The 25,144-nt window shown below is 38.0% G+C and overlaps 1 protein-coding gene and 1 pseudogene across 5 annotated transcripts in view; both read right to left on the reverse strand.

The window, feature by feature from the left end:
* Window positions 1-25,144, reverse strand: part of ADGRB3 (adhesion G protein-coupled receptor B3) — a 585,030-nt gene that overhangs the window by 544,005 nt on the left and 15,881 nt on the right. The window lies entirely within an intron of this gene.
* LOC140703527 (U1 spliceosomal RNA) lies at window positions 5,664-5,818 on the reverse strand (annotated as a pseudogene).

The raw sequence follows: 25,144 nt of genomic DNA on the forward strand, positions 1-25,144 counted from the left end.
AGTTACACTATTTCAGAGCATAACTAGCATTTCTCTTCTCATGCTCAGAACTCTATGGCAAGGGCATGTCTGGTGTTTTGCTGTAGATACTTGCTGCTTTGTTATATCTGTAACATGCACCTGACTTAGTCCCATATGCTTGATTGGTCAGGCACATCTGATCTATATCCTCTCTGCACAGTCTGCAGTGATCTATATTTTACAGATATCACCCGACCAAAGAGATGAGAGAATCTAGTGTGCTATACTAGGGCAGAGGGCTGTGCTCAAAACTGCAGTGAAGAAGCATCCATCCTGATATAGCTTATGTTACTTCCAAAATATCTCTCTGACTCAAGCTATTTCCTTTAGTACAAAATATAAACTGTGATTATATTTTGTACTAAAGGAAATACAAATAAAACTTGTATTTTCATGGCAAACAACAAATCATGATACACAAATATCTAGCAGATACCTAGAAAGACACCTGTCTTTTAATTTGAAAATATGAGGCTCTTGATTTGGAAATAAAAAAAAAAACACAAAGCAAAACCACTCCAAAAACACATAACCTTAGCATTGGCGGTTCAAAGCAAATCTGAATAAAAACCCAATTTACCAGTAAAAAGATTTTTCAGAATCTATATTGTAACACCTTCCTTGTGATTTTCATATATAGAAAACATGGTGAGCGAGATACACTGGCTGAAATCTTGTTTTTTTATGAATGCATAAGGCAACTACTGTATCAGCTTCTAGCTGGCAATTAATGAATCACCACTGGGATTTTTGGAGGCATGTGTGCTTGATGGCTTGGTGGCTAGGATTCTTTCAAGAATCCTAGCTGGGATTTATTAACTGTCAGCTAGAAGCACCTGAATACCTTCTGTAGGCATAAGAAAGCAACAGGATTTCAGCCACTGTTCATAATTTGAAATATTAAACTGATTACTGTAATTGATATGCATATGGTGTATTTGACAAATGGTTTTTTTTCAGTTAGCTGTATGCAAAACACATTAGTAGCTTTGTTTGGTTAAAACACTGGTTCTTAACCTTGGGTTACTCAGGAGTTTTGGACTGCAACTCCCAGAAGCCTTCACCACCAACTGTGCTGCCTGGGGTTTCTGGGAGTTGCAGTTCAAAAACATCCGAGTAACAAAGGTTAAGAACCACTGGGTTAAAACATTTGCAGAACAAAAAAGCTCTCATATCCTCTGATGCCATATTTTTGTCCAACAGAGTTTGCATATAATTAAATCTACCTGGCTCAAGGCTCAAGGAACAGCTGCATCAGTCTACCGCTATAACACAATAGAAGAAGACTGCTAGTTAAATAAAATTATGTCCTTTACAGCAACAACTTTTAAAGCAATGGCAAGAATTATTTGATTAATGAATCATATCATAGCCCATCAGAAACCTAATTTCTCTGTACATAAAGAGTTCTGAGATCTGAGGGGGAAAGTTTCTATACATTACATTTTGGCTATGCTTTTCTACAAGTGTTATTAATATCGTAATGAATCAAATATCCTGGGAGCAGCACTTAACCAGTTCTTAAGCCAAGAAATAATGCTATTGCTCAACTGCAACACCGGTAAGCTTGCACTAAAATAAATGAGTCTGTGATTAAATGGAAACACCTTTTGATTTCCAAAGTAACACTTCCATTCTTTGGTGACACCTTGAACTACTGAGTAAATTATTGGTTCTTTCACATATCTTAAAAAAGGCTGGATAGCTCAGCATGTTAGGATACCTGATTGTGGAGCCAGGGATAAGGAGCTCAATAATCTACTTTCCTCCTAGAACAACAGTCAGTGTGTAGCCTTGGACAAACTGCATAGTTCTAGAGCACCACCAGCAGAAGGGACTTGCAAACCACTTTTTGGTACAGTATTTATACTTTGGAAACACTTGTAAGGATTGCCAGAAGTTGGAACTGACTTTGATGGCATGCAATAAATTAAATTAAAGGAAGCCAGCTGCATTGTAATCCTGGAGACACAAAAGGTGATGTTTTTCTGAGTTTTTTCAAATGAAATGTCTCCTGTTTCCTTGTTGTATCAATTTGTAAGGGCACCGGAGCAAACTGGGTTTATTTCTTTCTGAAATATAATGCCTCCAATCCACACAGAAAATGAATGAACTCATAGAAGGAAAACAATGTCCAATGCCTTCCTCCTAGTGCCCAAAGAGAGGGGGAAGGGGCAGTGTGAGAGTTTTCTGATGGTCTCAAAATAACCTGAAAGGAAGGGAAAGAGGGAACGGTTAGGCCAGATCCAAACTGCTGGTTTATTCAGTGGTTTAGATATCTGGCTGTGGAGCCACAGGACAGGAATTCAATTCTCCACTGTACCTCCTTGACGGGACGGGGCTCAATAATCCATAGGGTCTGTTTCAGCTCTGCAGTTCTAAGATTATTATTTCTTATTAATTAAAGAAAAACAATAATGACAATACTAACATAAAAAGTGTGTACATATATACCATACAAAAATTCCCCCCCTGTGCCACCATCACCCTTGGGACCAGATAATAAAATATATTCTTTTGATCTCTTTTCACCCCATTCCACTCCAAAATACATTGATTCTTCTGCTGGCTTATGACCTTTCCCTTTTATAAAAACATATTTCAAATATAGATTCCATACCTCTTCAAAATCATTGTATTTTGTGATTCCTCTTCTTACTTTTATTTCACATTAGCTTATTGTTTATCACTTATACCAATCTTCAAGATTATTTTGTTTGTCATTTTTCTATTTTTTTAAATTATTTTTTTGCAAATAGTTTTGCTACTGTAACCATTACAGTGGACCTACAACCTATGGAATTAATCCGTATTGGAACGGTGTCCGTAGGAATATGCATTTCGCAGAGGAATGCACTGAAAACCATTTAATCCGTAAGCGGCCCAAGAAACCCCCAAACACAAAAAAATTGAAAATAAGCCACATGAAAAGACCTTACCTTTCCAAAGCCTTCCAGGGGTTCACCACCACCACCATCGCTGCTGCCCGAGGCCTCCGAGGGCTCCCCCGCCGCTGCTAGAGGCCTCTCGGAGGTCCCCCACCGACGCAGGCTTTCCGAGGGTGGACGGGGGTGTACCAGGAGAGGGCTTCTCCTGGTAGGCCTGGTCTACCAGGCTTTCCCAGGGAGTAGACCGGGCCTACGGGGGAAGCCCTCCCCTAGCAGGTCAGTACACCCTGGGAAAGACTGTGTGGACAGGGGACCTCAGAGAGGCCTCCCATGGCGGCTGAGAAGGCCTGTGGAGGTCCCCGTCCACTCCCGATTGTGCCTCCGGAACTTCTCTGGAGGCTCGATCTGCAGCGAGAGGGACCCCTGCAGGCCTTCCCCGCCACCGTGGGAGGCCTCTTGGGGGTCCCCTGCCACTGCTGATCGAGCCTCTGAAGCGCTCCTGAGAGGCCTCCCATGGCGGTGGAGAAGCCCTGGAAGGCATGCGGAGGCACGATCAGCAGCCTTTAGACTGGAAGGGGGAGGCGGGGAAAGCGCCAAATTTGAATTTGGCTCTTTCCCCACCTCCCCCTTGTGGTCTGTAGGCTGATTCTCCGGCCGCAAGTCGATTGGAAATCTTGTGGCCAGAGAAGTCTGTACGTCGAAAAGTACACATGTCGAGCCATGCGTACGTTGAGGGTCCACTGTATAACAATTCTTTCAGTTCTTTCTTAAAATGGTCATCCTTGATTATATTTTAAAGTTGGTGATATTTGAATATTATATCCAATAATTTCTCCAATTTCTTTGAAAACCGATGCCCATTCTTTCTTTCTTATTTTGCAAGTCCACCACATATGTAAATAGCTTCTTTTTTCCTTTTTACATCTCCAATATTGAGATAGTACATTTTTATTTATAATATTCAATCTTACTGGGGTAAGGTACCATCTTGATGCAACCTTAAAACAATTTTCATTATTCTTTGTGTTCTTTGTGACCACATTTTGTTCCAATCCTCACTTTTAACCTTTTCCTCCAAATCCTCTTGTCATTGGTTTTTCATCATAGCTTTTTCATATCCAACGTTTATTAGAATCTTATAAATGACACTTACTGTGCCCTTTGTTTTATTTCCTTCCTCTTGAACTTGTCTTTGCTCTATGATCTCCTCAAATTTGGTCAATTTTCTAATTTCTTCTACTTTTCTAGTCCACTCCTTTGTCCAAATTTTCACTTAGAGTATATTTAACCATGATATCCCCTCTTCCTCTCCTAAAATTTCCTTTATAGTATTTTTATCTTTCATCTTTTTCATCCAAGCCCTTATTGTATTCAACTTTTTCTCTACTAATACTTCTTTAAGTTTAGTTTTATGAATTTGGGGAAAATTCCGAGCCTCCACTAATTGTTGTAATGGTGAGATAAGTGGGCTCAATATATATCTATATTCTTTCCAGCATTCTAACATATTCTTCAAAAAAGAAATAGTTATTCTCTTTATTTCTTCTGCTGGTTTTTTTTCTTTAAAGAGGATATTCTCCAATCTATTAAAATGTTCTGACAATTCCTGTTCCCACTATATTAAATTTCTAGAATGTGCAATAGTATCTGGAATATGTCTAAGTTGGTTTGCAATATAATATGCTTTAATGTTTGGTAGTCCAAGTCCTTCTTGTGGAATATACCATAGTCTCTTTTTTATTCTTATTCTTTTGTTTCCAGCACAATAACTATTTATCAAGTTCTGCCATTCTGTCAGATATATATCTTTATTGGAAGCATCCAAAATACCAAATTAAGTTTAGAAATAATCTTCATTTTACTTAATGCTATTATTCCAAAGCATGAACATTTAAAAAAATTTTATATTGATTTATCTGTTCGTTAATTTCTTTCTTTAATTTATCCATATTTACTTTAATCGTTTCTTGTAAATTCCATGTAATATAAACACCTAAATATTTAATTATACTTTCAATTCTTCCCTTAAATTATTTTTTAATTTCTTTCTCATCTACTTCTGAACGATTTAATAAAATACATTCCAATTTCTCCCAATTTACTTTCAAATTCATTATTTTTTCAAAATGATTCAAATGTGTTCTAATAATCTGAAATGTTTCTTTTAGGTTTTTAATTATTAATAGTGTGTCAACCACAAAAAGATTTGTTTTATCCTCCTCTCTATTGTTTACACCTTTAATTAAACTATCATTTCTGATCACTTGTGCCAGCACTTCTATTATCAATATAAATATTTTTTGCAGAGTTCTGCGAATATAATTGATGAATTATTTGTCTAAATTGGGTGCCAAATCCTATCTGTTTAAGCAATATTTTTAATGCATCCTATTCAACTGAATCAAAAGCTTTGAAAATATCTAGGGATATTACCCCTACCGTATTTTTCGCTCCATAAGACACACTTTTTCTCTCCAAAAAGGTGGGAGGGAAAGTACATGTGTCTTATGGAGTGAATGCAATAACCCAGGGTTCAGCCACCCCCACCCAAAAGCCTCCCACTGCCATGCCAGGAGGCCTCTGAACTGGCAGCAGAGACTGCTTGCTGTTCAGACCTCAGCATTCTGCACTGCTGGCTTTCCAAGATCTGCTCCCTGCAGCTCAACTGGAAAACCTGCAAGGCAAACAGGCCTGTGGCAGCAAGCAATGCAAACAGCCAAGGACCAAAGGGGAAGGAGTGATTCTATAAAAAACCAGGGGAAACCAGAAACACAGTCCCCCATTTAGGCAGTTGATTTTCCCACATTTGGGGAAATCACAGGGGTCAGCTCATCTGAAGTGCAATAGATAAGCCTTACCCTGGGAAAACCACTCTTACAAGAATGGTATCTTCCTTGCCAGGTCTGAGTTTGAATGGCCCCTAAGCCTCCTGGCCCTTTGTGTGCCCTGCCCTCAAAAGGCATGGTGACCGCCTGGCTGCACCTCCTGATCAGAACAGGGTTGCACAGCCCCAGTGCTGAAAGAGGCCAGGAGAGCTCCTCAGTGTTTAGGGGTGCCCCACAGGACCCCCATCAGGGGCTAGATGTTCCTCCCACAATCCTCCAGTGCACATATATTAGCATACCTAATATGTGGGGAAGGCGGGGAAAGCAGGGGAAATCGAAACTTTCAGTTAGTGAAGAGGCTGCTTGTCTGCTTCCTTGCTAGTCCAAGCAGTTAGAGAGCTGCTTGTTTTTCTTTAAAAGCTTCTTGTTTTGAGTTAAACCCTGTTTGGATTAAAAGGTGCTCCGTTTGAGTTGAAACCTGCTTGCCTGGGAAGCGGCTGATCAGCTGTTAGGTGGGGAAAGGGCAGGAATGGAGAAGAGCACAAAATGGCTGCCGTCTGCAGGCTGCCTGCTGGCATTTAGCTGTTTGGGGCTCTTTTTTGGCTGTTCTGGGGCCTACCAAGGCACTGTGAAGAGCCAGGCTCAGTCTACAGTACCTGGTAAGTGAATTTCTTTTAGGTTTTTTAAAGTTTCTGACCTTTTTCAATGTATTCCTATGGGAAATTTGGATTCAACTGGCAAACTTTTCAACTAGTTCTGGGCATCTAATAGAGAATGTATTTCCAAAGGGTGTTGCAGCAAGGAAACTAACTGTGCCTCGTGACGTCTAACTGTTTTACAGTACCTGCTTCCTGATTTCAGTTACTATAGTTTGTATTCAGTTTTTTTGGCTGGTCACGAACATTGTTCCTGGCTTTGTGTGTTGTGCCTTGCATGCTATAAACGTTCAATTATGTCAGAAAATGGAGATTTGGTCTTATGCTGAGCATGTGCTACTGCTGGTGAATGGGATCAGGTTAAGCTTTGTGTTGCTGTTCTTTTGCATAACCTAAAGTAAATAAGGAAAACCAGCTGTTAAATAGTTTAATTCCACTATTTATCCTCCACACAACTAAAAGGGACCTCTCAATGCAGTGCCCAATCAGACAAACCATTTCTAATTTAATATAGGATTGAGCTGTAGATGGGCAGAGTTGCACAACAATCTCATCTGTCATTTCTATAAGCATGGGGAGGAGGTGGATGAAAGGAAATGTAAAATATAGGTAGCGCGGTATAGGTCTTATCACTGACTGATAATGGTCTATATGTACTTGAATTAAATTTATGGTACATGAGTACACAAAGCTTTAAGTCTCTCCATTTGTTAATGACAGTGGTAATGGTTCTTAATGCCACTGTTGACTGCTGTTCACTTTACATGGTTCAAATGTTATTCTGTTATAGTGTATTAAATATTTTATTACACTATTTGGTTCAGAATATATTTTCCCTGTTTAACCCCTCTAAAAATTATGTGCGTCTTAAGATCCGGAGCGTCTTATGGAGTAAAAAATACGGTACCTTACATTTTGACTCTTTTGCTAAATACATCAAGGACCCTCCTCATTGTATCTGACATCTGTATACTTTGTATAAAACATTTTGATCTTCCTTGATATATTTCCCTATATATTCCCCTTGTTTAATCTTGCTGGCAAAATTGCAAGAGGGTCTTTTCCAGGGAGTCTTTCATGAGATGACCAAAGTATTGAAGCCTCAGCTTCAGGATCTGTCCTTCCAGTCAGCACTCAGGGTTGATTTCTTTCAAAATGGAAATGTGTCTTTAGGTCAAAAATATCTCTTTTTTGATCCAAGAGCCTTTAAGAGTTTATTTTCGCCAATGCTTTCACTCCCACCAGTTCTTCATCCATGTTTTGCATATGAGACTCCTGATTATCCCTTAATTTTTTAATATTATTAATTATGTCTCCCGCAAAATATAAAGGAGGTCCCCACATTCAAACTTCCTTATCATATTCCCATCAACAGTCATTTTTAAAATGCATTTTTATTTCATTCCAAGTTCATAACCACCAGCTCAGCTTGGATCAACATTATTATAACTGAGCTCTCCATTACAAATCAGATACCCCAAATTATATTTAAATAGCTGGGTTCCTTGCAGGAAACACTGGCACATCGAACAGAAGAGAAATGCACTTCAGTTTCTGGGGTTTTTTTCAAGGAAATCTAGTCACTTCAATAAGCATTCACTTCACTATTGATAGTTGATGGCAAAGCTGGCATACCAATTTAAGGCATATTGTTCTTTGTACCTTACGTGCACCAATAAATCTACAACATAGGTCATAACATCTCACATAAGTCATATAGTTCCCCAGGACAGAGAACAAGTGAGAATTTCTCTCACAATGCTACTGAAGTGATAAAGTTTAAAGAAAATAGCATACTGCACTTCTGAAACTAACTGTAAAATAATGAATCCTACCTAGAAAGCAAGCAAACTGTGCAAGACCCTTTGGAAACGCGATTAATCCGTTCCAGCCGAAGGAAAGAAAAAAAAGAAAAAGAAAAGCAAACAAACCATGGAAGATTCTTCAGAAATGCAAAAAAAAAAAAAAAAAAAAAATAAGCAAAACAGAAAGCAAACAAACCATGCAAGACCCTTTGGAAAGGCAGAAAAAAAAGCAAAGAAGAAAGCGAACAAACCATGCAAGACCCTTCGGAAATACAAAAAAAGCAAAGCAGAAAGCAAACAAACCCTGCAAGATCCATCAGAAAGGGGGAAAAACAAAAAACAAACAAGACCCATTGGATATGGGGGGAGGGAACCCAAGAAACAAACAAACACTGCAAGACCCATCGGAAATTGGGAAAAAAACCCTAAAAAGCAAACAAACCCTGCAAGACCCATCAGAAATTGGGGGGGGGGACCAAAAAACAAACAAAACCTGCAAGACCCATCACAGCATAGAAACATAATCCCACCCAGCCCAAAACCACACAGCAAAACCCACCCAGAACAGTTTTTAAAAAGTAGAAAGCAGCACCTTACCTTACCAGGAAGTCCGAAGCCTCCTCTGATCGCACACTCTCTAAAGACTTGGGCGAAAGAGCTACAAAGAAGCAGCCTCTTCGTCACCAATGGCTAGCAATTTGAATTCCCTGCCTTTTCCCCCCTGCCCTTTTCTGGTTGTAACCCAAAGCTCCGGTCACAAGTCAAAGCAAAATTTTACAGCTGGAGCTGGTCGTAACTCAAAATGGTTGAATGTCGGGACGTTCATAAGTCAAGGCACCACTGTACCAGGTATTCCATGACTTGCAATTGACAAGGTTACTAGATAAATAGCAAGATGATGGAATAATAACATGGTTTCAAATAAAGAATTTTTGCTTCATTCCTAATATAAGGTTGCTTATTCAATCACTAAAAGACTGTTTCAAGATGGAAGCAAGCCAGCCCTTTTGTTTCTCACAAACAGCTTTGCTAAATTCAAAAAGAGTTCTTTTTAAAATATTAATTTCAGTTTAAATTTCACTTATGGAGAAAAGTGAACTTTGTTTGTCCGTAAACCATAAAAACAGAACAATCCTGTCAAATACAAAGCTATCAGAAATTCACACATCTGCATCAGCTTAGTAAAAATGTCTCCTGTTTAAAACCATAATGGAGTCTCCTAAAGTAAAGTTCTCCACAAGACAGCATATGCTTTGCACGTACATTGAAAAGGTCAGATGTTATGTCCACAAAACACCCTAATAAATGGTCATATATGGGAGGCTAAGAAGAACTTTGGCATGAGACTTGTCAGGAGCCACTGCCAGTTAGATTCAGTGTTTGCTTATCTTGACACAAGACAATTCTTCAAACATTATCCTTAAAATTGCTAAGTCCTGTTTAGTTGTTCTCCTCACATCTAAGCTCTAACTACATGGAAGGGAGTGGGAATGAACACACTACATTTTCTTTTGCCATTCTCAGTCTCCCACTCAAGTTGGACTCAATGGTCCGTAGGGTTCCTTCCAGCTCTGCCATTCTAAGATATACTGTATTATGTAAGTGATGAGAAGGAAAGAAGAGTTCCCTCTTCACGCTTTGCAAACCGCCCATCAGCTGTTTAAATAGCTGTCTTGAGAAGCTTAGGTCCCGAAAACACCTGTTTTGCAAGCGCGGAGAGAGCTGTCAAAATCGTCATCTAGCGAAAATCGGTTTGCGAAGCAGGGACCAAACATTGTCCAGAAAAATTCCCCCATAGGAATCACTGTTTTGCGAATCACTATAGCGAATGTCAAAAAGTCAATGTCTAGTGAAAAAACTGTCATGCAGGGTAACTGTCTAGCAAGGCACCACTGTATACTTCAGAAATATGTGAAACAAAGCTTAGTTCTACAAACCTAACTTAATTTCTTTAGAGTTTAGAAGATGGGTATCCCACTTCCCAGGGAATTTTCAACAGGGAATTAATTCTAGCGAAGGGGAGAATTATAGACTATGCATGGCTTCCCCATTCTTATGTGAGTTCAGGATTTGTGATAAAGCTTGATTTAGTAAGCAGTATTCTGTCCTTGAAAACAGGATGCAGCTTAGCTATGGAAGAAGTTATATAGAGTCCACGTCACCTGATACTGATCAGAGATAATGTGGGGAAACATAGTATGCAGTTGTTTTATAGTGACCACAATGAAGCTGATGCCAATAGTGGCTACCATATTACTGTACCTCCGAATGTTTTCTCACTTAGCCCATGAATGTGATCTCTTTCAATCAACCACTGAAGTGAAAGGAAAGCATCTGTGGAGATGCAACTATGAAACTACACCCACTATGTCTCTGAAATGGAGCAATGTATCTTACAAACTCCAATTTTTGCAACAGAATTTATATTTAAATAAAAATGGTTTTTTAAAATGCACAGGTTAAAATAAATTGAACCTAACTGCACGTGTAAGTAAATGCAAGTACGTGCATATGTATGTATATATAGGATTACACCAATAAAAAATGAAGTTATATAAATACTGAAGAAGTGCAATTTAAAGAAGAATAAAAAGCATGCTGAAAAATCTCCAATGTGTAATTAATAAGGCCTTGAGGAACACTCATGTCAGAATACCACATAGCACAATAATAATTTCAGTTCTTGGCTGACAACATTCTTTCATTTTATCTCAGAAGTATGGTACTGATACTTAAGGGGGGGACACATTATTTGGGTTCTATCAGTCTTTATGAATGAGTATAATGAAAGTGCCTCTTAGGAAATTGGATCCTGCTAAGGAAACAAAAGCACCGTGTCTGTGTAGTGCCTCTGGTATCCTCAGTCACTGCTGATGGTGTTACCTACAAATGCATACCAGAAAAGCTTTACATTTAAGAAAGCTCCAGAACTCATAATGGCCTCTCTTGCATTATCTTTCCTAATCCCCCATCACCTGTCATGAAGCAAAATTCAATTTTCCCCAGAATACCACAATTCACAAATAATGCATGTTTGTGCTCACATATCTTCCTAGAAACATCCAAGGATATCTCTTAGAAAATTAAACTTGGATTTATATGCAGAAAATGTGTATAGTATAATGTACCAGTCAGCCCTTGCTTGCTGCCTTTGATTTGAAATAATTTGTCCCTCAGACAGCTGTTCCCTAGTGCTGACCTCACAGTCTCCTTCCAAGACAGAAAGCAGGAAGATAAGACACGATCTCCAACTTTTCATCACACACAGTTTTCCTCTGCCACAGAATCACATTTTATATCTTCTTTGTTATTCAAGCTCACTATACTCCTTGTCAACCCTCCACCTCACCATCATTCTGCTTCAGAATTTCTTTCTACTTATTTCGTTCCTTATTCTGTTAAAATTACTTCCCTCTGGCTGTATCCCATGAGAAAAATCTGCTTTAATATTCCGCCTTGAAAAGACATGATATTAACCACTCCTGTCTTTTCAACAAACGTTTGGGTAGTTTCAGATGACCCTGTACGGTGTCACTACTATTCAGAAGAATCCACAGATTGATGCTGCATCAATATAGGGAACCGGGTCTCTATTGTGAGAGGCTACTTCTTGTATCAAAAGCTCAAGGACAGTTAGAAACTAATTTTTGTAAGTTCCTGTATTGGTACCTAAGTTACAGATCATAATTTGGTGCCTTCCAAATACCAGATGCCCCATTCTGTCTGATAAATCAGACAAATCTATACTGACATGATGGTAAGTTACATTTTCATATATTGTAAGGCTGTTCCTTCAGATAAATAAAAGGTGGAGATTGGAAGGAGCCTTCATTTGCAACTTGGTTTTCAGCTGCCACTGTTGAAGACTATAAATGTAGTCCCAGAACATATTAGTATTTACTGAATGCACAGGGCAGCAGGGATTGCTCTCACTGGCTCTGCTCTCCTCTCCATCATAACTCTTGAAAGGGCTATACATGGTCATGCCATAAGCTGTCCTCATTTGGGTGGCTAGCTTTTTTCGAGGGTCCCCAGTCCCACACCTTTGGTCCAAGCCATTTTATTGCTTAAGGAACAGCAGGGAGTGACTCCCTTCCTCCCTGCTCAAGGACATTGTACCCAAGGGAAGTCAAGTGATTTTGGTATAAAAGCATTTCTTCCCATTCCTAAACAAGAGAAGCACAATAGAACAAATAACTAAGGCTTCACTACTCTTTTATGATGTCCAAAATATGCTGACTCAAGCAGCTGCCTCACTCTGCATTATGATAAGGCAGCAGTGGTTCGCAATGGCACACACAGACTTTATGTGTGTACAGGCTGTCTGCAAAATTTACAATAAATGAGCACACCTGGAGCGTTCAGCAAGCAGAACCCTAAACTTTTACCTCTGGTGGGTGCATTGCGCATATAAATTCACATATGTTGTATGAATGTGACTTAGTACTATCTGCTATAATCTATGGGCATGTTATCTAAAATCTAAAGTAGTATCTAAACCTTTCTATGTAGCATTTTATAACCGTCTTGCCATTAGTTTAATGACCATGGGATTTATTTCATGAAATTTGCAAATTCACCTCTTCTAATGCTTTTTGAAAGATACAGTGATTCTTCCTTTCAGTCTCAGTGGCAGTAATCATGCTGATGCTCTCCTCCTTCAACATCTATATTTTTAATACAAATTTCTATTTAAATCTTTTCTCTTTCATGAATTATATTTTTCCTTCATCAATCTCCCTAGTTTTCATCCCTTTGTCATCTTACATCACAACTCATAAAAGAGATATGGGAAAAGTTGGAGACCACCCCGCTTGGAAGAAGCCCCATCCCTCATCCTTAATCATCACAACCTTTCAAGATGTCTATTCTTGGGCTTTGGGTAGTCACAATACGTTCTTTTAACCATTTTTGTCCGTGTTTCTATAATGGTAGTATTCCCAGTTGTACAAGTGCCAAAAATGATAGGAAATTATGTACAGGATTATTACAGTATCCATCCAGCTATCTGACTTCTGACAGCTACAAAGCATTTCCAGATATCTTGTCACAGATTTGGTGCTTCCTGAACAGTTTCATTCTTTGCTTTCCCTCAAATGTACTTTCTAAATATAGCAAACATTTTATATACTGTGAGTGTTTTATCATTCACCGTCATAGACACAATTTTATTTTCTATGTGTATATATATACATACACAAAGACCTCAGAAACTCTAGATTCTATCAAATGAGAATGTATTTATTTTTAACAAAATTCATAGGAATATCCAACTCCTTGCCACATATTTCATATGCATTGAAAAAAATTAATGCAGCTTACCAGCCAAATCATAATTAATCGATTGTCCTCTATTTTAACTAGAAATATACTCTCTTTTTTAAAAAATATAGACATATATATGTCTACAGAAAAAAAATTAACTGTAAACTGATTGAAAATGTATTTGACCTATCATCTTTATAGACTTGAAAAATTAGTATCTGGTGATGGCCAACATTTTATTTTTTACACAATAGCCGTTTTCCTCCTCACTCAGTATATTGACCTATAATTTCTACATATGAAGCCAACTTTGAATCACCTCAAACAACTCAATGAACCCTACTGTGCAGTGATTCTAGCAATCTTATCACAGTAAATCCTAGTTGTGGATTTTAGGTTTTCCTGACAATTAAATGAATAGAAGAATTGCAACAGTTTCTTTTCCAAATGTCAGATAATTTAACCTTGAACTGGGAAGGACTAATGTTCAAGCTATTGTGCAGCATTCAAGATTTGATTTGATTTTAGGATAATAAACAATACATCTCCATATTTACAAACTGTGTCTGGGATCTTATAGGTTTTAAGGTAGAATATATGGAAAACTCTATGTATATTTTATGGATACTAGTGGTACAGGTCTTGTTTTAACCAGACACAAAGAAATGCATGCAGTTGTCATATCGGATAATCTGCACACGTTTTCCAAGCTTTCTTTCCTTTGCTGAAGTCAGGTTTGTAATATATGGAACAGCCTTAAAACTCTTGGAGCTCCTCCAGTTAAAAGGGGGGGGGATCATTCTTTGTACAGCATTACTCGTAATAACTTACTATCTTCTGTTAATCTACAATTCCTATTAACAGGACAAAGGGTGCCCCAATTAAACAGAGCTTCTCAATTAAGATTGTGGTAATAACAACAACAGTGATAAACTGGCAAAGAAAGGGCATAGAACTATAGTCCAAAGCCCTGAGGATTTCCTTGGAAAAGCCTTAGTGATTATCTGATGTCAGCAAGGGTGAAAAGATAATAATAAGACAAAGCCGGTCCAGACTCAGGTGCTTTATATGTCACCAGTGGATCAACACACCCTTTGGGTCCCTTGCCATGAACATGAGCTTGCAGGCAGCCTCAGTGAAACAAAGAACAGCAAAGGAAATATATTTTGGATGGTAGGTGGTTTCTGCCATTTGTTTTGTCCTATCCACAAGCCAAGGAATAGACAGGGTCTAGAGCAGTGGTGTCGAACTGTGGCCCTCCAGATGTTCTTGGCCTTCAACTCCCAGAAATCCTGGCCAGCAGAGGTGGTGGTGAAGGCTTCTGGGAGTTGAAGTCCAAGAACATCTGGAGGGCCACAGTTCGACACCACTGGTCTAGAGTGAGTATAAGTCTGCAAGAGTGGTTTGCTTAGAATGCCTAATTGACTAGGGTGCTATTTGCTATAGACTGTGATGGTTGTCGGACCTTAATTGTGTGTGTGTGTGTGTGTGTGTGTGTGTGTGTGTGTGTGTGTGTGTGTGTGTGTGTGTGTGTGTGTGTGTGTGTGTGTGTCACCAGTTTTATTGGGGATTTCCCTTGAGCACAGTGCATTTTGTAGGCAATTCACCAGGGCACAATGAATTTCTATTCGGTGTAATAACAGTTGAACGAGCAATGGATATGGTAATTGAACCAAATTTAGAGGGCAATCCTATACCCGGAGAGCAAGTGCTTTCATATCAGAGCCTCTGAAATATCTGAAACTAGGTAAGGCAATTGCCAGCAGACACAATGATGGATGGAACTGTGTTTGTGCACTTACGTGCCCTGGATTTTTTTTTCATTTTCTTTCCAAATGAATGGATGAACAAATGAATGAATAAGGAACACCCAAGAAATATTTTCCCAACATCTTGAAGGAATCTCTAGCAGGGTATGGGAGGTGCTGCTTAGAGTTACAGAGGATAGAAAATCAGCAACATTCACTTCCTCTCCATTTTCCTCCAGTGGGAACTTTGGCTGGACTAAAACTGCCTTTGCAAGAAGGAAAAGGATTTTCCATCCACAGAGCACCAAAGCTGAATCCAAATGAGGGTGATTGTTTTCTCCCCCAAATGAGAAACTTTAACACCTACAAGGTCAGAACTTGTGTAACATCTGTGAGAGCTTGGCCCAAGTGAAATTTTAATATTGACCTGTTTTGTTCAATGTATGTATGTAAAAGTGTGTTGGCTAAAACCTATACACAAAAAGGATTTCCAGTATTTTTACTTGGTTGCAATATCATTCTATTCTCTCTTGAAGGATTTTTCTTTTTGTGCAAAATGTATTGACACTGCAATTTTGCTATTGACTTGAATGTTTTTGGAGGAAATTTAATTGCATAGAAGCCTCTCTGCCACACAGTTTCCTTTTAGAATACTTCAGTTCATGAAATTTGTGTAGTATTTTAACTTAGTACACATATTTTTAGATCTCAACACAGACAATATTAATAGAACTTTAAAACACTGTGTATGAAAAAATAGAGGGAAGAGTGAAATATCATTTCTATTACTGAAAACTGCATGTGCCAAAAGAAACAAGTCTGAAATGCATGATCTATAATCATATTTCTGGGGCAAATTCTCCCTTCTGGCATGCAGTTTGGCTCCCTCAGAAAGATGTAGAAGCTATCAGGAATTGTGCAAGAGTCCTCTAAATATTTGTCCAAGCATTAAAAGCAATAGGAAATGATTTGTGGGTATACTGTAAAAAAGAAAAGCAGATCCTTTCACTCTCACATGCAATAGCATCCCCAAGAAAGGAAGAGAAGACAATGCTTTCATTTAGGGCAGATGAACACATTATTATTTTGGAATAAGACCTCTGGCAAAATCTTCACAATGTCATGGTCATAATAGAGTTTGACTGATGAAAACCTAACAGCACAATGTTATGAGCTGTTGCGCAAGAAAATATGAGTTGCAATAAGACACAGCGATTCCTCCGCCATCGTGGTGTCCACAATTTAAAATAGACTCAGTGGGTTCAAATCAGTGAATTCAGGTACCATCTGTGGAGGTTCAAGCACTCCCTGGGTTGAAATAACTATCTGCAACAGTAGTAACTGGCATGGTAAGAGGTTGTCTATGTTCCTGTGCATTAAATACTGTAGTATGGTGCATTGGACAATAGATCTACTATAACCTATAAGATTGTTGGAAACTTTCCCTAGCACATGACACTTGGAACCAGCACTGAATTAATCTGTGTAATTTATGGGTCATACAATTATTAGTTTCCCTGCTGCAAAAGTGACTTAATTGGCACAGATAACAAATTGGATTGCAGACTTTGTTTTATGATGGAGGTTTTATAACCTATGGTAAAACAATGAATTATTGTGGAATTTTGCATACTATCATGTAACACTATGAAAACTTTATGCACGCCATTAAATCAATCATGTTTCACATCTAATCAATCACATCTTCATGTAAGCTTGCCAAGTTATGATCAATACCCGTTTCCTCTTTGGAAATAGGATTTCACCCAAAGATGGACACCACACTCTTCTGTGCTGTGAGCCTTCTCTTCCCAACTTCGTATATATTCTCAGGCCATTATTAGATCCAGGGTTCCTCTACAATAAGAGTGAACTGAAAAGCTTTGGAAAGGTAGACATACAGAGTGAAATTATTCATGTATATGGTTGCTGAACTAATCTTTATGTGTGTGTGTTTTAAGTAAAATATTATGCCCATTATTCTACAGTTATTTAAAAATAAGCACTCCTTTTCTGACACACTGCAGGGGATTTATATTTATTTATTTATTTAATTAATTTAATTTATATGCCGCCCACTCTACCCAAAGGTCTCTGGGCGGCTCACAACAACAACTCTTCAACTGCATTTCACAAACAAGGATACTCTAGAGCAGCCTTTCTCAACCTTTTTTGGCTACAGCCATAAACACAATATGAAAGAAATATAGGCTGAATCAGGATAGCAGAAGTCACATAAACCTTATAAGGTGGTGTGTAAAGAATTACTTCCAGTCTGTGGACCCCTTCGAATGTGTTGCAAAACACATTTGAAGAGGTATATAATATGTAAATAGAATTCAAAGGAATTAAAATATTAAAATTAGATTTTTTTTTTAACCGGAAACAGGATACTTTAATAGCATTATCTCAGCCATTTACCAGATATTTTTTGCAACATGATAGGGCGTACAGATAAATGCAGGATATGCCTATATACAAGTGCTAGATAATTTAACAGATCCCAAAATGAACTACCATAGTAAAGAATCCAAAATCTTTATTGAGTGTAAAACTTAATTAACTTTGTATTAATAAAGAATGAGTGTACTTTTAAAGTTTCCTCCATTCATATTCACATCTGCTGCTCATAATATACATTGAGAAATTACTGTAATGTAAGTTTTAAAAGAAAATGGTGCAAGATATTTCCTCATAAAATTACTACAGCATTTCTTTGATGACAATTTAATAATAGTTTTTATGACATTCTACTGTCACAGCTGCCTCAATCAAAAAGTAGTTGATGACACAACAATAGCCAATACATAACTAGTTGGTCAAATGAAAGGTATAATTTCATATGTTTTACTTCTCTTCCTGTGAAAATAATGTGTTACTGCTTAATGCAACAGTGGTAGTAAGACACTTGAATAGCCATTACATAAAAACGAAGTAACACAAAGTAAAAGTTGATGAGAATAGTGCTACCTTTTCTAAGTTCAAACTGCAGTACCATGCTCTATAGTCTATACTACGTACAGTATTACTCTAATTTGTATCCTGTTCTGCTTGTCACTTTGTTCCATTATGCTAAGCCAAGCATCAAAACACTCTGCTCTTTCCAAAGCCTTTACAGTTACAAATGCTGAAACATAGGTGGCTTTTATAAACTTATTAACAGCATGATCCCTATTTGTCTATTCATAAATGGGCACCATTTAATTCAGTGGAAGTACCTCCTTACATTTGCAGCATACATACTATAGGAGGAAAGAAGCACAAAACTGGTAGTTATTTCTGCTACTTAGATTTACTGAGTGATGATATACTCTAATTTCAGGAAGTGACATTTCTACTTTATGTCCCAAAGAGCCACTCAATACTTCTTTTGTATAAATTGGTCACACTGGCTGGAGAATTCTCGCAGTTTTAGTCCCAAAAGTAACATTTCAAAGTGAGGCTAGTAGTATTTACAATAAGATTTTTAAAAATCCACAGAGTGATAACTGCACTGTCTACAATGCTGGCAGAAATCCATGGGAGTTGTGCACCCTTTGATATGCCAAGGATCAAACCTGGAGCTAGAGATGCTTAAGAAATCAGAACTTTTCAAACTGATATACAACAAAATTCTGGACAAATGCAGCCTTTCCCAGGTGGGTGCACTGCAGATACATTGGAGTGGATCTCAAAAAGTTACATTTTTGGATGATAATTCCCACTGTTCCTCAAGTAGCACGGCTGGTGGTTGGGAGTTATAGTCCAACTTCACCAAGGTCTGGTCCATCAAATCTAGAGGGGACCAGGTTGGAAAAGACCAAACTAATGTATGGATCGGAACATAGCTATCTCAGTAGATTTAATGCTTGTTTGACTATTTTGACAGTTTAAATACAACAGAAACAAGCACTTGAGTAAATGTTGTGAAGGAAAATGCAGTGCAATTTCAAATATAATAGTTATTTAAATTTGTATTTTGAGAGAAATCACTTCTCCTTACAGTTGCTGTGTTCAGTTAAAAAGAAAAAGTATAATTATATCAAATGCTTGATATATCTAGTATGAGCTGTGGAGGTTGCCTCTTAAAGTGTTTGAAAGGATCAAAGGCAGACTGTTCAATTCCCTTCCCCCTGGAGAGTTGCATAATCAAAACTGCTTCCATTCCTTTTCTTTGTGTTTTACTTTTTCCCCTCCTCTGGACTGCCTTTAAGGCTGAAACCAGGATGGTTTGGCAGAATGTTGAAGTCGGAGAATCTCCTAGTATTGCACATTATGTTTGAATCTTCATATTTAAAAAAAAAAAAATTCCAGAAAGCGAACACTTAGTAAACCAGTTTTGAGGCTGGAATTAATGGTTTGATTTTAATTCAGTTAGCCAGGTAACTTACGGTAGGGATGGGAAGCCAACTCAAATACCGTGTTTGCCCGAAAATAAGACAGGGTCTTATATTAATTTTTGCTCCAAAAATACATTAGAGCTTATTTTCAGGGGATGTTTTATTTTTTTTTTTTCATATACAACAACCTACATTTTTCAGATACAGTCATGTCACCACCATGAAATCAAGATATACAACATCCAGAGCATTCTCTTAATCAACTAAGCTTGTGATTTGATCCTGGTTGCTGCACAACGGTGGAGGGCGAGGTTTCACTTAACTGGGGCTTATTTTTTGGGTAGAGCTTATATTACAAGCATCCTGAAAAATCATACTAGGGCTTATTTTCAGGTTAGGTCCTATTTTTGAGGAAACAGGGTACAGTTTCTTTTACACTTTAAATCACTGCATTTCAGTTTAGAAAGTACTGGAATGTAACTGGATGATTCAGTTTAAATTGAATTAGCACCCATATCTTTGCCTGGTTGGAACCTTGGAGTAAAAGAATTGAGGACAGGAGAAAAAGCCAGAGAGTGGAAGACAAAGACAGGGGTGTAGGAAAGGAGACAAGATTAACAAAACAATAAGCCAAGTCAGGTACAGACAAAAGTGGCAAGGGCAAATACATAATTAGAAATTTGTTTTTGTGACCTTAATAATTTTGGGTTTTCCTAAATAAAGAAAAACACAATACTGGCAGAAGATACTAAGCATGGTATCAGGTTGTACAATGTGGAGAGTAATGTGATCATATTCTTAACTAACTTAATTAGTCCCTGGACCTTCTTGTAGAAAGATTTAACAGAAGTTATCAACCACTTCAACTTTAATTCTCTGGTCTACTCCTGGTACAGTGATTAAACTGCAGTACTACAGTCAACATTCTATTTATGACTCAAGTTTGATCCTGATGGCCTCTCGTAGCCAGCTCAAGGCTGACTTAGCCTTCTTCTGAGGTTGGTAAACTGAGTACCCAACTCTTGGGGGAGTGGGTAGAAGCAATGTGTATCCTGCATAATTAAATTGTAAACTACCCAGAGAGTGCTTTAAACATGATGATGGAACAGTATATAAGCAGCACACTTTGCTTTGGTTACAGTACTCTAAAATAAATGTGGATACCCAGTGTCATGTAATGGCTAGAGTGATGGACTAGGACTCTGGAGATCAGGGTTCAAACTCCCGCTCAGCCATGGAAACTGGTAAAACCACTTCCTAAATATCTCACTTATTTTGAAAACCCTAATAGGGGGCACTGTAAGTCACTTCTGACTTGACAGCACGTAATAGCAGATAGATAAATGTAAACAGAGAATTAACAGTTAAAATTTGTCACCTCCAATATAAATGAATTATATTTTTTCTAAAAGAAATTAAATTATAACTCTTTTCTGGTGATGTTAGTAGACGGACATCTCTACAATGGGGAAAAAGTTCAAATTTCACCCCTTATTTACTTTTGTGATTTCCTACTTTCAGGGACAGGGACATTCAAAAGAGTAATTCACTCTCTGAACTACTGCAATCCATCATATGTCTTTATGCTGCTCTTGGTCACCTGAACTTCAAAATGCAATTATGCATTATATTTGCATTATTCCTCCATGTTACAGAACAGTAACACAAAACACCTTCTGCACAAGTATTACAATACAAACTAGTACTTCCAATGCAGATGTTTTCTATTTGCAGGAATTTTTTTTAACCTCCGGAACACATTTTTCAAATAACACCCTTCTAAATTGGGGAATGATACACTCCATTCTATCACTTGAGCACTTTACCACTCTTCAGATATATAGCATGTAGCTCTGTTGAAATAAATCTGAGTCTGTTTTGTTGAAGAATGAGCACATAATGAAATGTAGGATATGCATGAGACATATGTCAAATATTAATGCCTTGAATAGTCACTCTCCACTTCCAGTTCAGCTAATCAAATGTACTTGGCTCACATCATTGCAGCTAGCAGTGTTCATACAAACTTAACATCTCTATAGTTCAGTGCTACTTAGTTGTGAGTAAGTAGTATAGCTATTGATTTCAGATCTCTACTAAATCTTAAGGCTGTGCAGCAGCTTCAAGAGCTTTAACTTCTAGGTCAAATCAGGGTTATTTGTGTTCACTCAGGTGTGTCCCAGACTGAAACAAACAGCTCTGACTCATTTCCTTTGTAGATCTCAGCAATCTCAGAATGCTCCAGGAAAAAAAGTTGTTTGGATGCTTAAAAAGAAAAAGTTGCACTAAAAAGAGAAGAGAAACAAAACATTAGAATATTATATAAAGAAGACTATGATGTGGAAATGACCAAAAAAAGAGGAAGGAGCTGGGTTTTACCAACTGGCAGCCCTCTCCCCATGGAAACAAAGGGCCTCCTGCACTTTTCAATTTTTAAGAGTCTGGAGAAAGTGCCTGAATGATGTCACTTGAGCTTTATATGGTCTTGCACACCACATTTCTGCTTAGTTCACTTGGATACTAGCTACAGTATATTAAGTTTAGGTACTACATTTACATTTAATTTCTCTTTGAATTACGCTAGGACTAAATGTGTGTGTAACTTTGTTGGTTGCTTGTGTTTTTGTTCAGGCTTTGAAGGAATAACTTTCAGAGGCCAGAATCCTATTCAGCATAAATCTCAGCTATGAATTGCAAGAGGTTGACAATCAATGTAGGCATTTGCTGTCCAACACCGGCCAGATGGCTCAGCACGCAACACAAAATTCCTATGCTGACTACACTAGCATAATTTTTCTCACACCCAACTTCTTTTTCTTCCTTTAGCTTCCTCTCCACCTCCACCACAATGAAATCAAGATATACAACATCCAGAGCATTCTCTTAATCAACCAAGCTTGTGATTTGATCAAAGAGAGGGAGAGAGAGATTACTCTGGCATGACTTGTTTTGAGAAACCCATGCTGGGTCTTAGAAATCATAGTGGTTTTCTCTAGATGCTTGCAGATTGATTATTTAATCATCAGTTCTATGACCCTTCCTAGTGTCAATGCCAAACTGGTGGGTCAATAGTTACCAGGTTCTTCTTTCTTCCAGTTTTTGAATATGGGGGTGACACTTCCTTTCCTCCAGTCTTCAGGGGCTTGAAGCAAAACAAGATTCTCAAACATGATAGATAAGAAGCCCTCCTAATACAAGTTTGTTTAGTTCCCTTAGATGCAGTTCATTCTGACTTGAAGACCTGAGCTGTAGACAGGTGCTCCTGAAACACCTGGTATCCATCTTGGGCAGTAGCTCCCTCACGTCCTCATTTATTCTACATGCTACTTTACTACAAGACTATTTTCCTTCTCAGATAAAACAGAAGCAAAGTAGGTCTTTTGTATAATGCACGGAAAAATTATTAAAAACATCTGCAGAACACTAATAAATGTTCTTTATAATGAACAGTCTTTCCCACTATTTTCTCTCCTTAAAATGTTCCATATTCATCTACAGCAAAATTATATTTAAAATTCTATTTTATCTTTACAGGCGTCTATTTATCATAGACAAAATGACACTTTACATGGTCAGCACTCCCACCATTTCCTTCTTTTTTTTCACTTTTTCATTTATTATTATAAAGTACTTTAGAACTATTTTACACACATGCATGCACATGCACACACAATACATTATTTATTTGACTTGAATTATGCACTTCCATTCTATTTTTTTTTGTCAAGCCCTCATATAACTATTTTCAGTACTTTTCCCATTACCATTGCTGTTATAACATATCCTTTAAAACAATTATTCCATCCCTTTCTCTGTCTTGGTCTTTTTTTCCCCCTCCTTCCCTTCTTGATGATAGTAATAGGAAAGCTCTTATTATTATCTTAACCTCCTGGGCTAAAATATAAACTTTCTTTTCTTTCCTTTTTCACTGTCTTATCTTTTCCCCTGCAAGCTTTAACTGATTCTGAATGTTTTTGTTTGGCCCCTTTCCCTCCTTTGAATTTCAAGGGCAGGATTCAACAGTGATTTCTTATCATGTCTCTCAAGATGAAGACTACTGGAGGCACATTACAGCCTGGGTGAAATGCCACACGTAACAAGCATGTATCCAGTATGATCTTTGTTTCATTTCTCTATAAAGGGGGTGATTTTATTTTTTTAAAAAAGGAAAAAAAAAGATATATACTTATTTCCTGCCATAGGCTTCACTGGAAGAATATTATATACAATTTAAAAATGGTTTAAAGATTTCTAATGTTCAATACATACAAAATCATAGTATGTTAGTTCCCACAGCAAATTGCTGGGTGTCAAGCAGACCACAAGGAATTGCTCTGCTTTTTCTGGACTCCAAGTGAAGAGACTCCAAGTGTCTCGGAGCCAGCTGCACTGGAGGAAAGGAAATCTGAGTTTGTTTATGAGATGGTTTGTGCCTATCTATACTGATGTGCAGCTGTCATCAGGACTCAGTGGCTTAGGGTGAAGGAGACTATGTGTATGATGCTCAAACATCATGATCAGTCCAAGTGCATACACCCACTGGTTATATCCCCAGCACCCTCACTCCTGGTCAATAAGTCATCTAGAGCCAATCAGGATGACCTGGGGTGCTCACGATCTGGGGTTCAAATCCCAGGTAGTGGCTCAAGGTTGACTCAGCCTTCTATCCTTCTGAGGCTGGTAAAATGAGTACCCAGCTTGCTGGGGGGGGGGGAATGTGTAGCCTGCATAATTAACTTTTAAACTGCCCAGAGAGTGCTTGAAGCACTATGGGCCGGTATATAAGCAGCACATTTTTTTGCTTTTGCTTTGCTTCTTATTACAGCAACAGCAGTTATACAATAGGTGGGGAAAACTTCTCCCTCCTAATTGTTGCTTGCCCCTCCTGGATCACAAGGATCCAGCTTCATGACATCAGAAGGGTCCACCCTTAGTCCCAGGTTATAGCCCTAAAAACCTAAGAGAATGGGATGCTGCTCATCTGGCAATCCTAATACACTGCTGAAAAAAGCCAAAATCCCCTGGGATGTTCTCATGTATAATCTTCATGTTAATCCTTTTTTTAAAAAGATGACAGAATTAAACAAATGTAAAGAAGTTGCTTTGCTGTTCTAGTATTCCACATTTTCTAACATTTATGTTCATCAGGATACCAAATACAGGTTGATTTCTTTATTCAGAACTACTTCATGCAATGTACTGAAGACACTGACCATGAGAACATAAATTTGCATAACCATTTTGTATCATGCACGGCTACAGAAGCAAACTGCACAATAAGCAGTAGCTTTGTGGGAGCTGAATTTTCATCAGGAGAATAAGGTTAATCCTGTTTCCCCAAGCTCTGCCTGCAAGCACCATGGTCCTGTTGTGAATGAAGCCTGTAAAGTTTGAGGTTTGTTCACAGGTCACAATTTGTCCTCCACCACTATAGTTTTAACAGCCTCTAAAATATTTTCTTCTGCTTGTAAACCAATAAGCTGCAAAAGCTTATACAGTACCAAAATAAATCTGTCTGTCTTTATGGTGACACAATACTCTTTGATGGCTAAACAAGGGTGTAAACTGCTTCACAAATTGATCATACAATGAGGTAAGAAACTGACAGGTCATTTAA

Source organism: Pogona vitticeps, chromosome 1, assembly GCF_051106095.1.
Source record: "Pogona vitticeps strain Pit_001003342236 chromosome 1, PviZW2.1, whole genome shotgun sequence".
Taxonomy (NCBI): domain Eukaryota; kingdom Metazoa; phylum Chordata; class Lepidosauria; order Squamata; family Agamidae; genus Pogona; species Pogona vitticeps.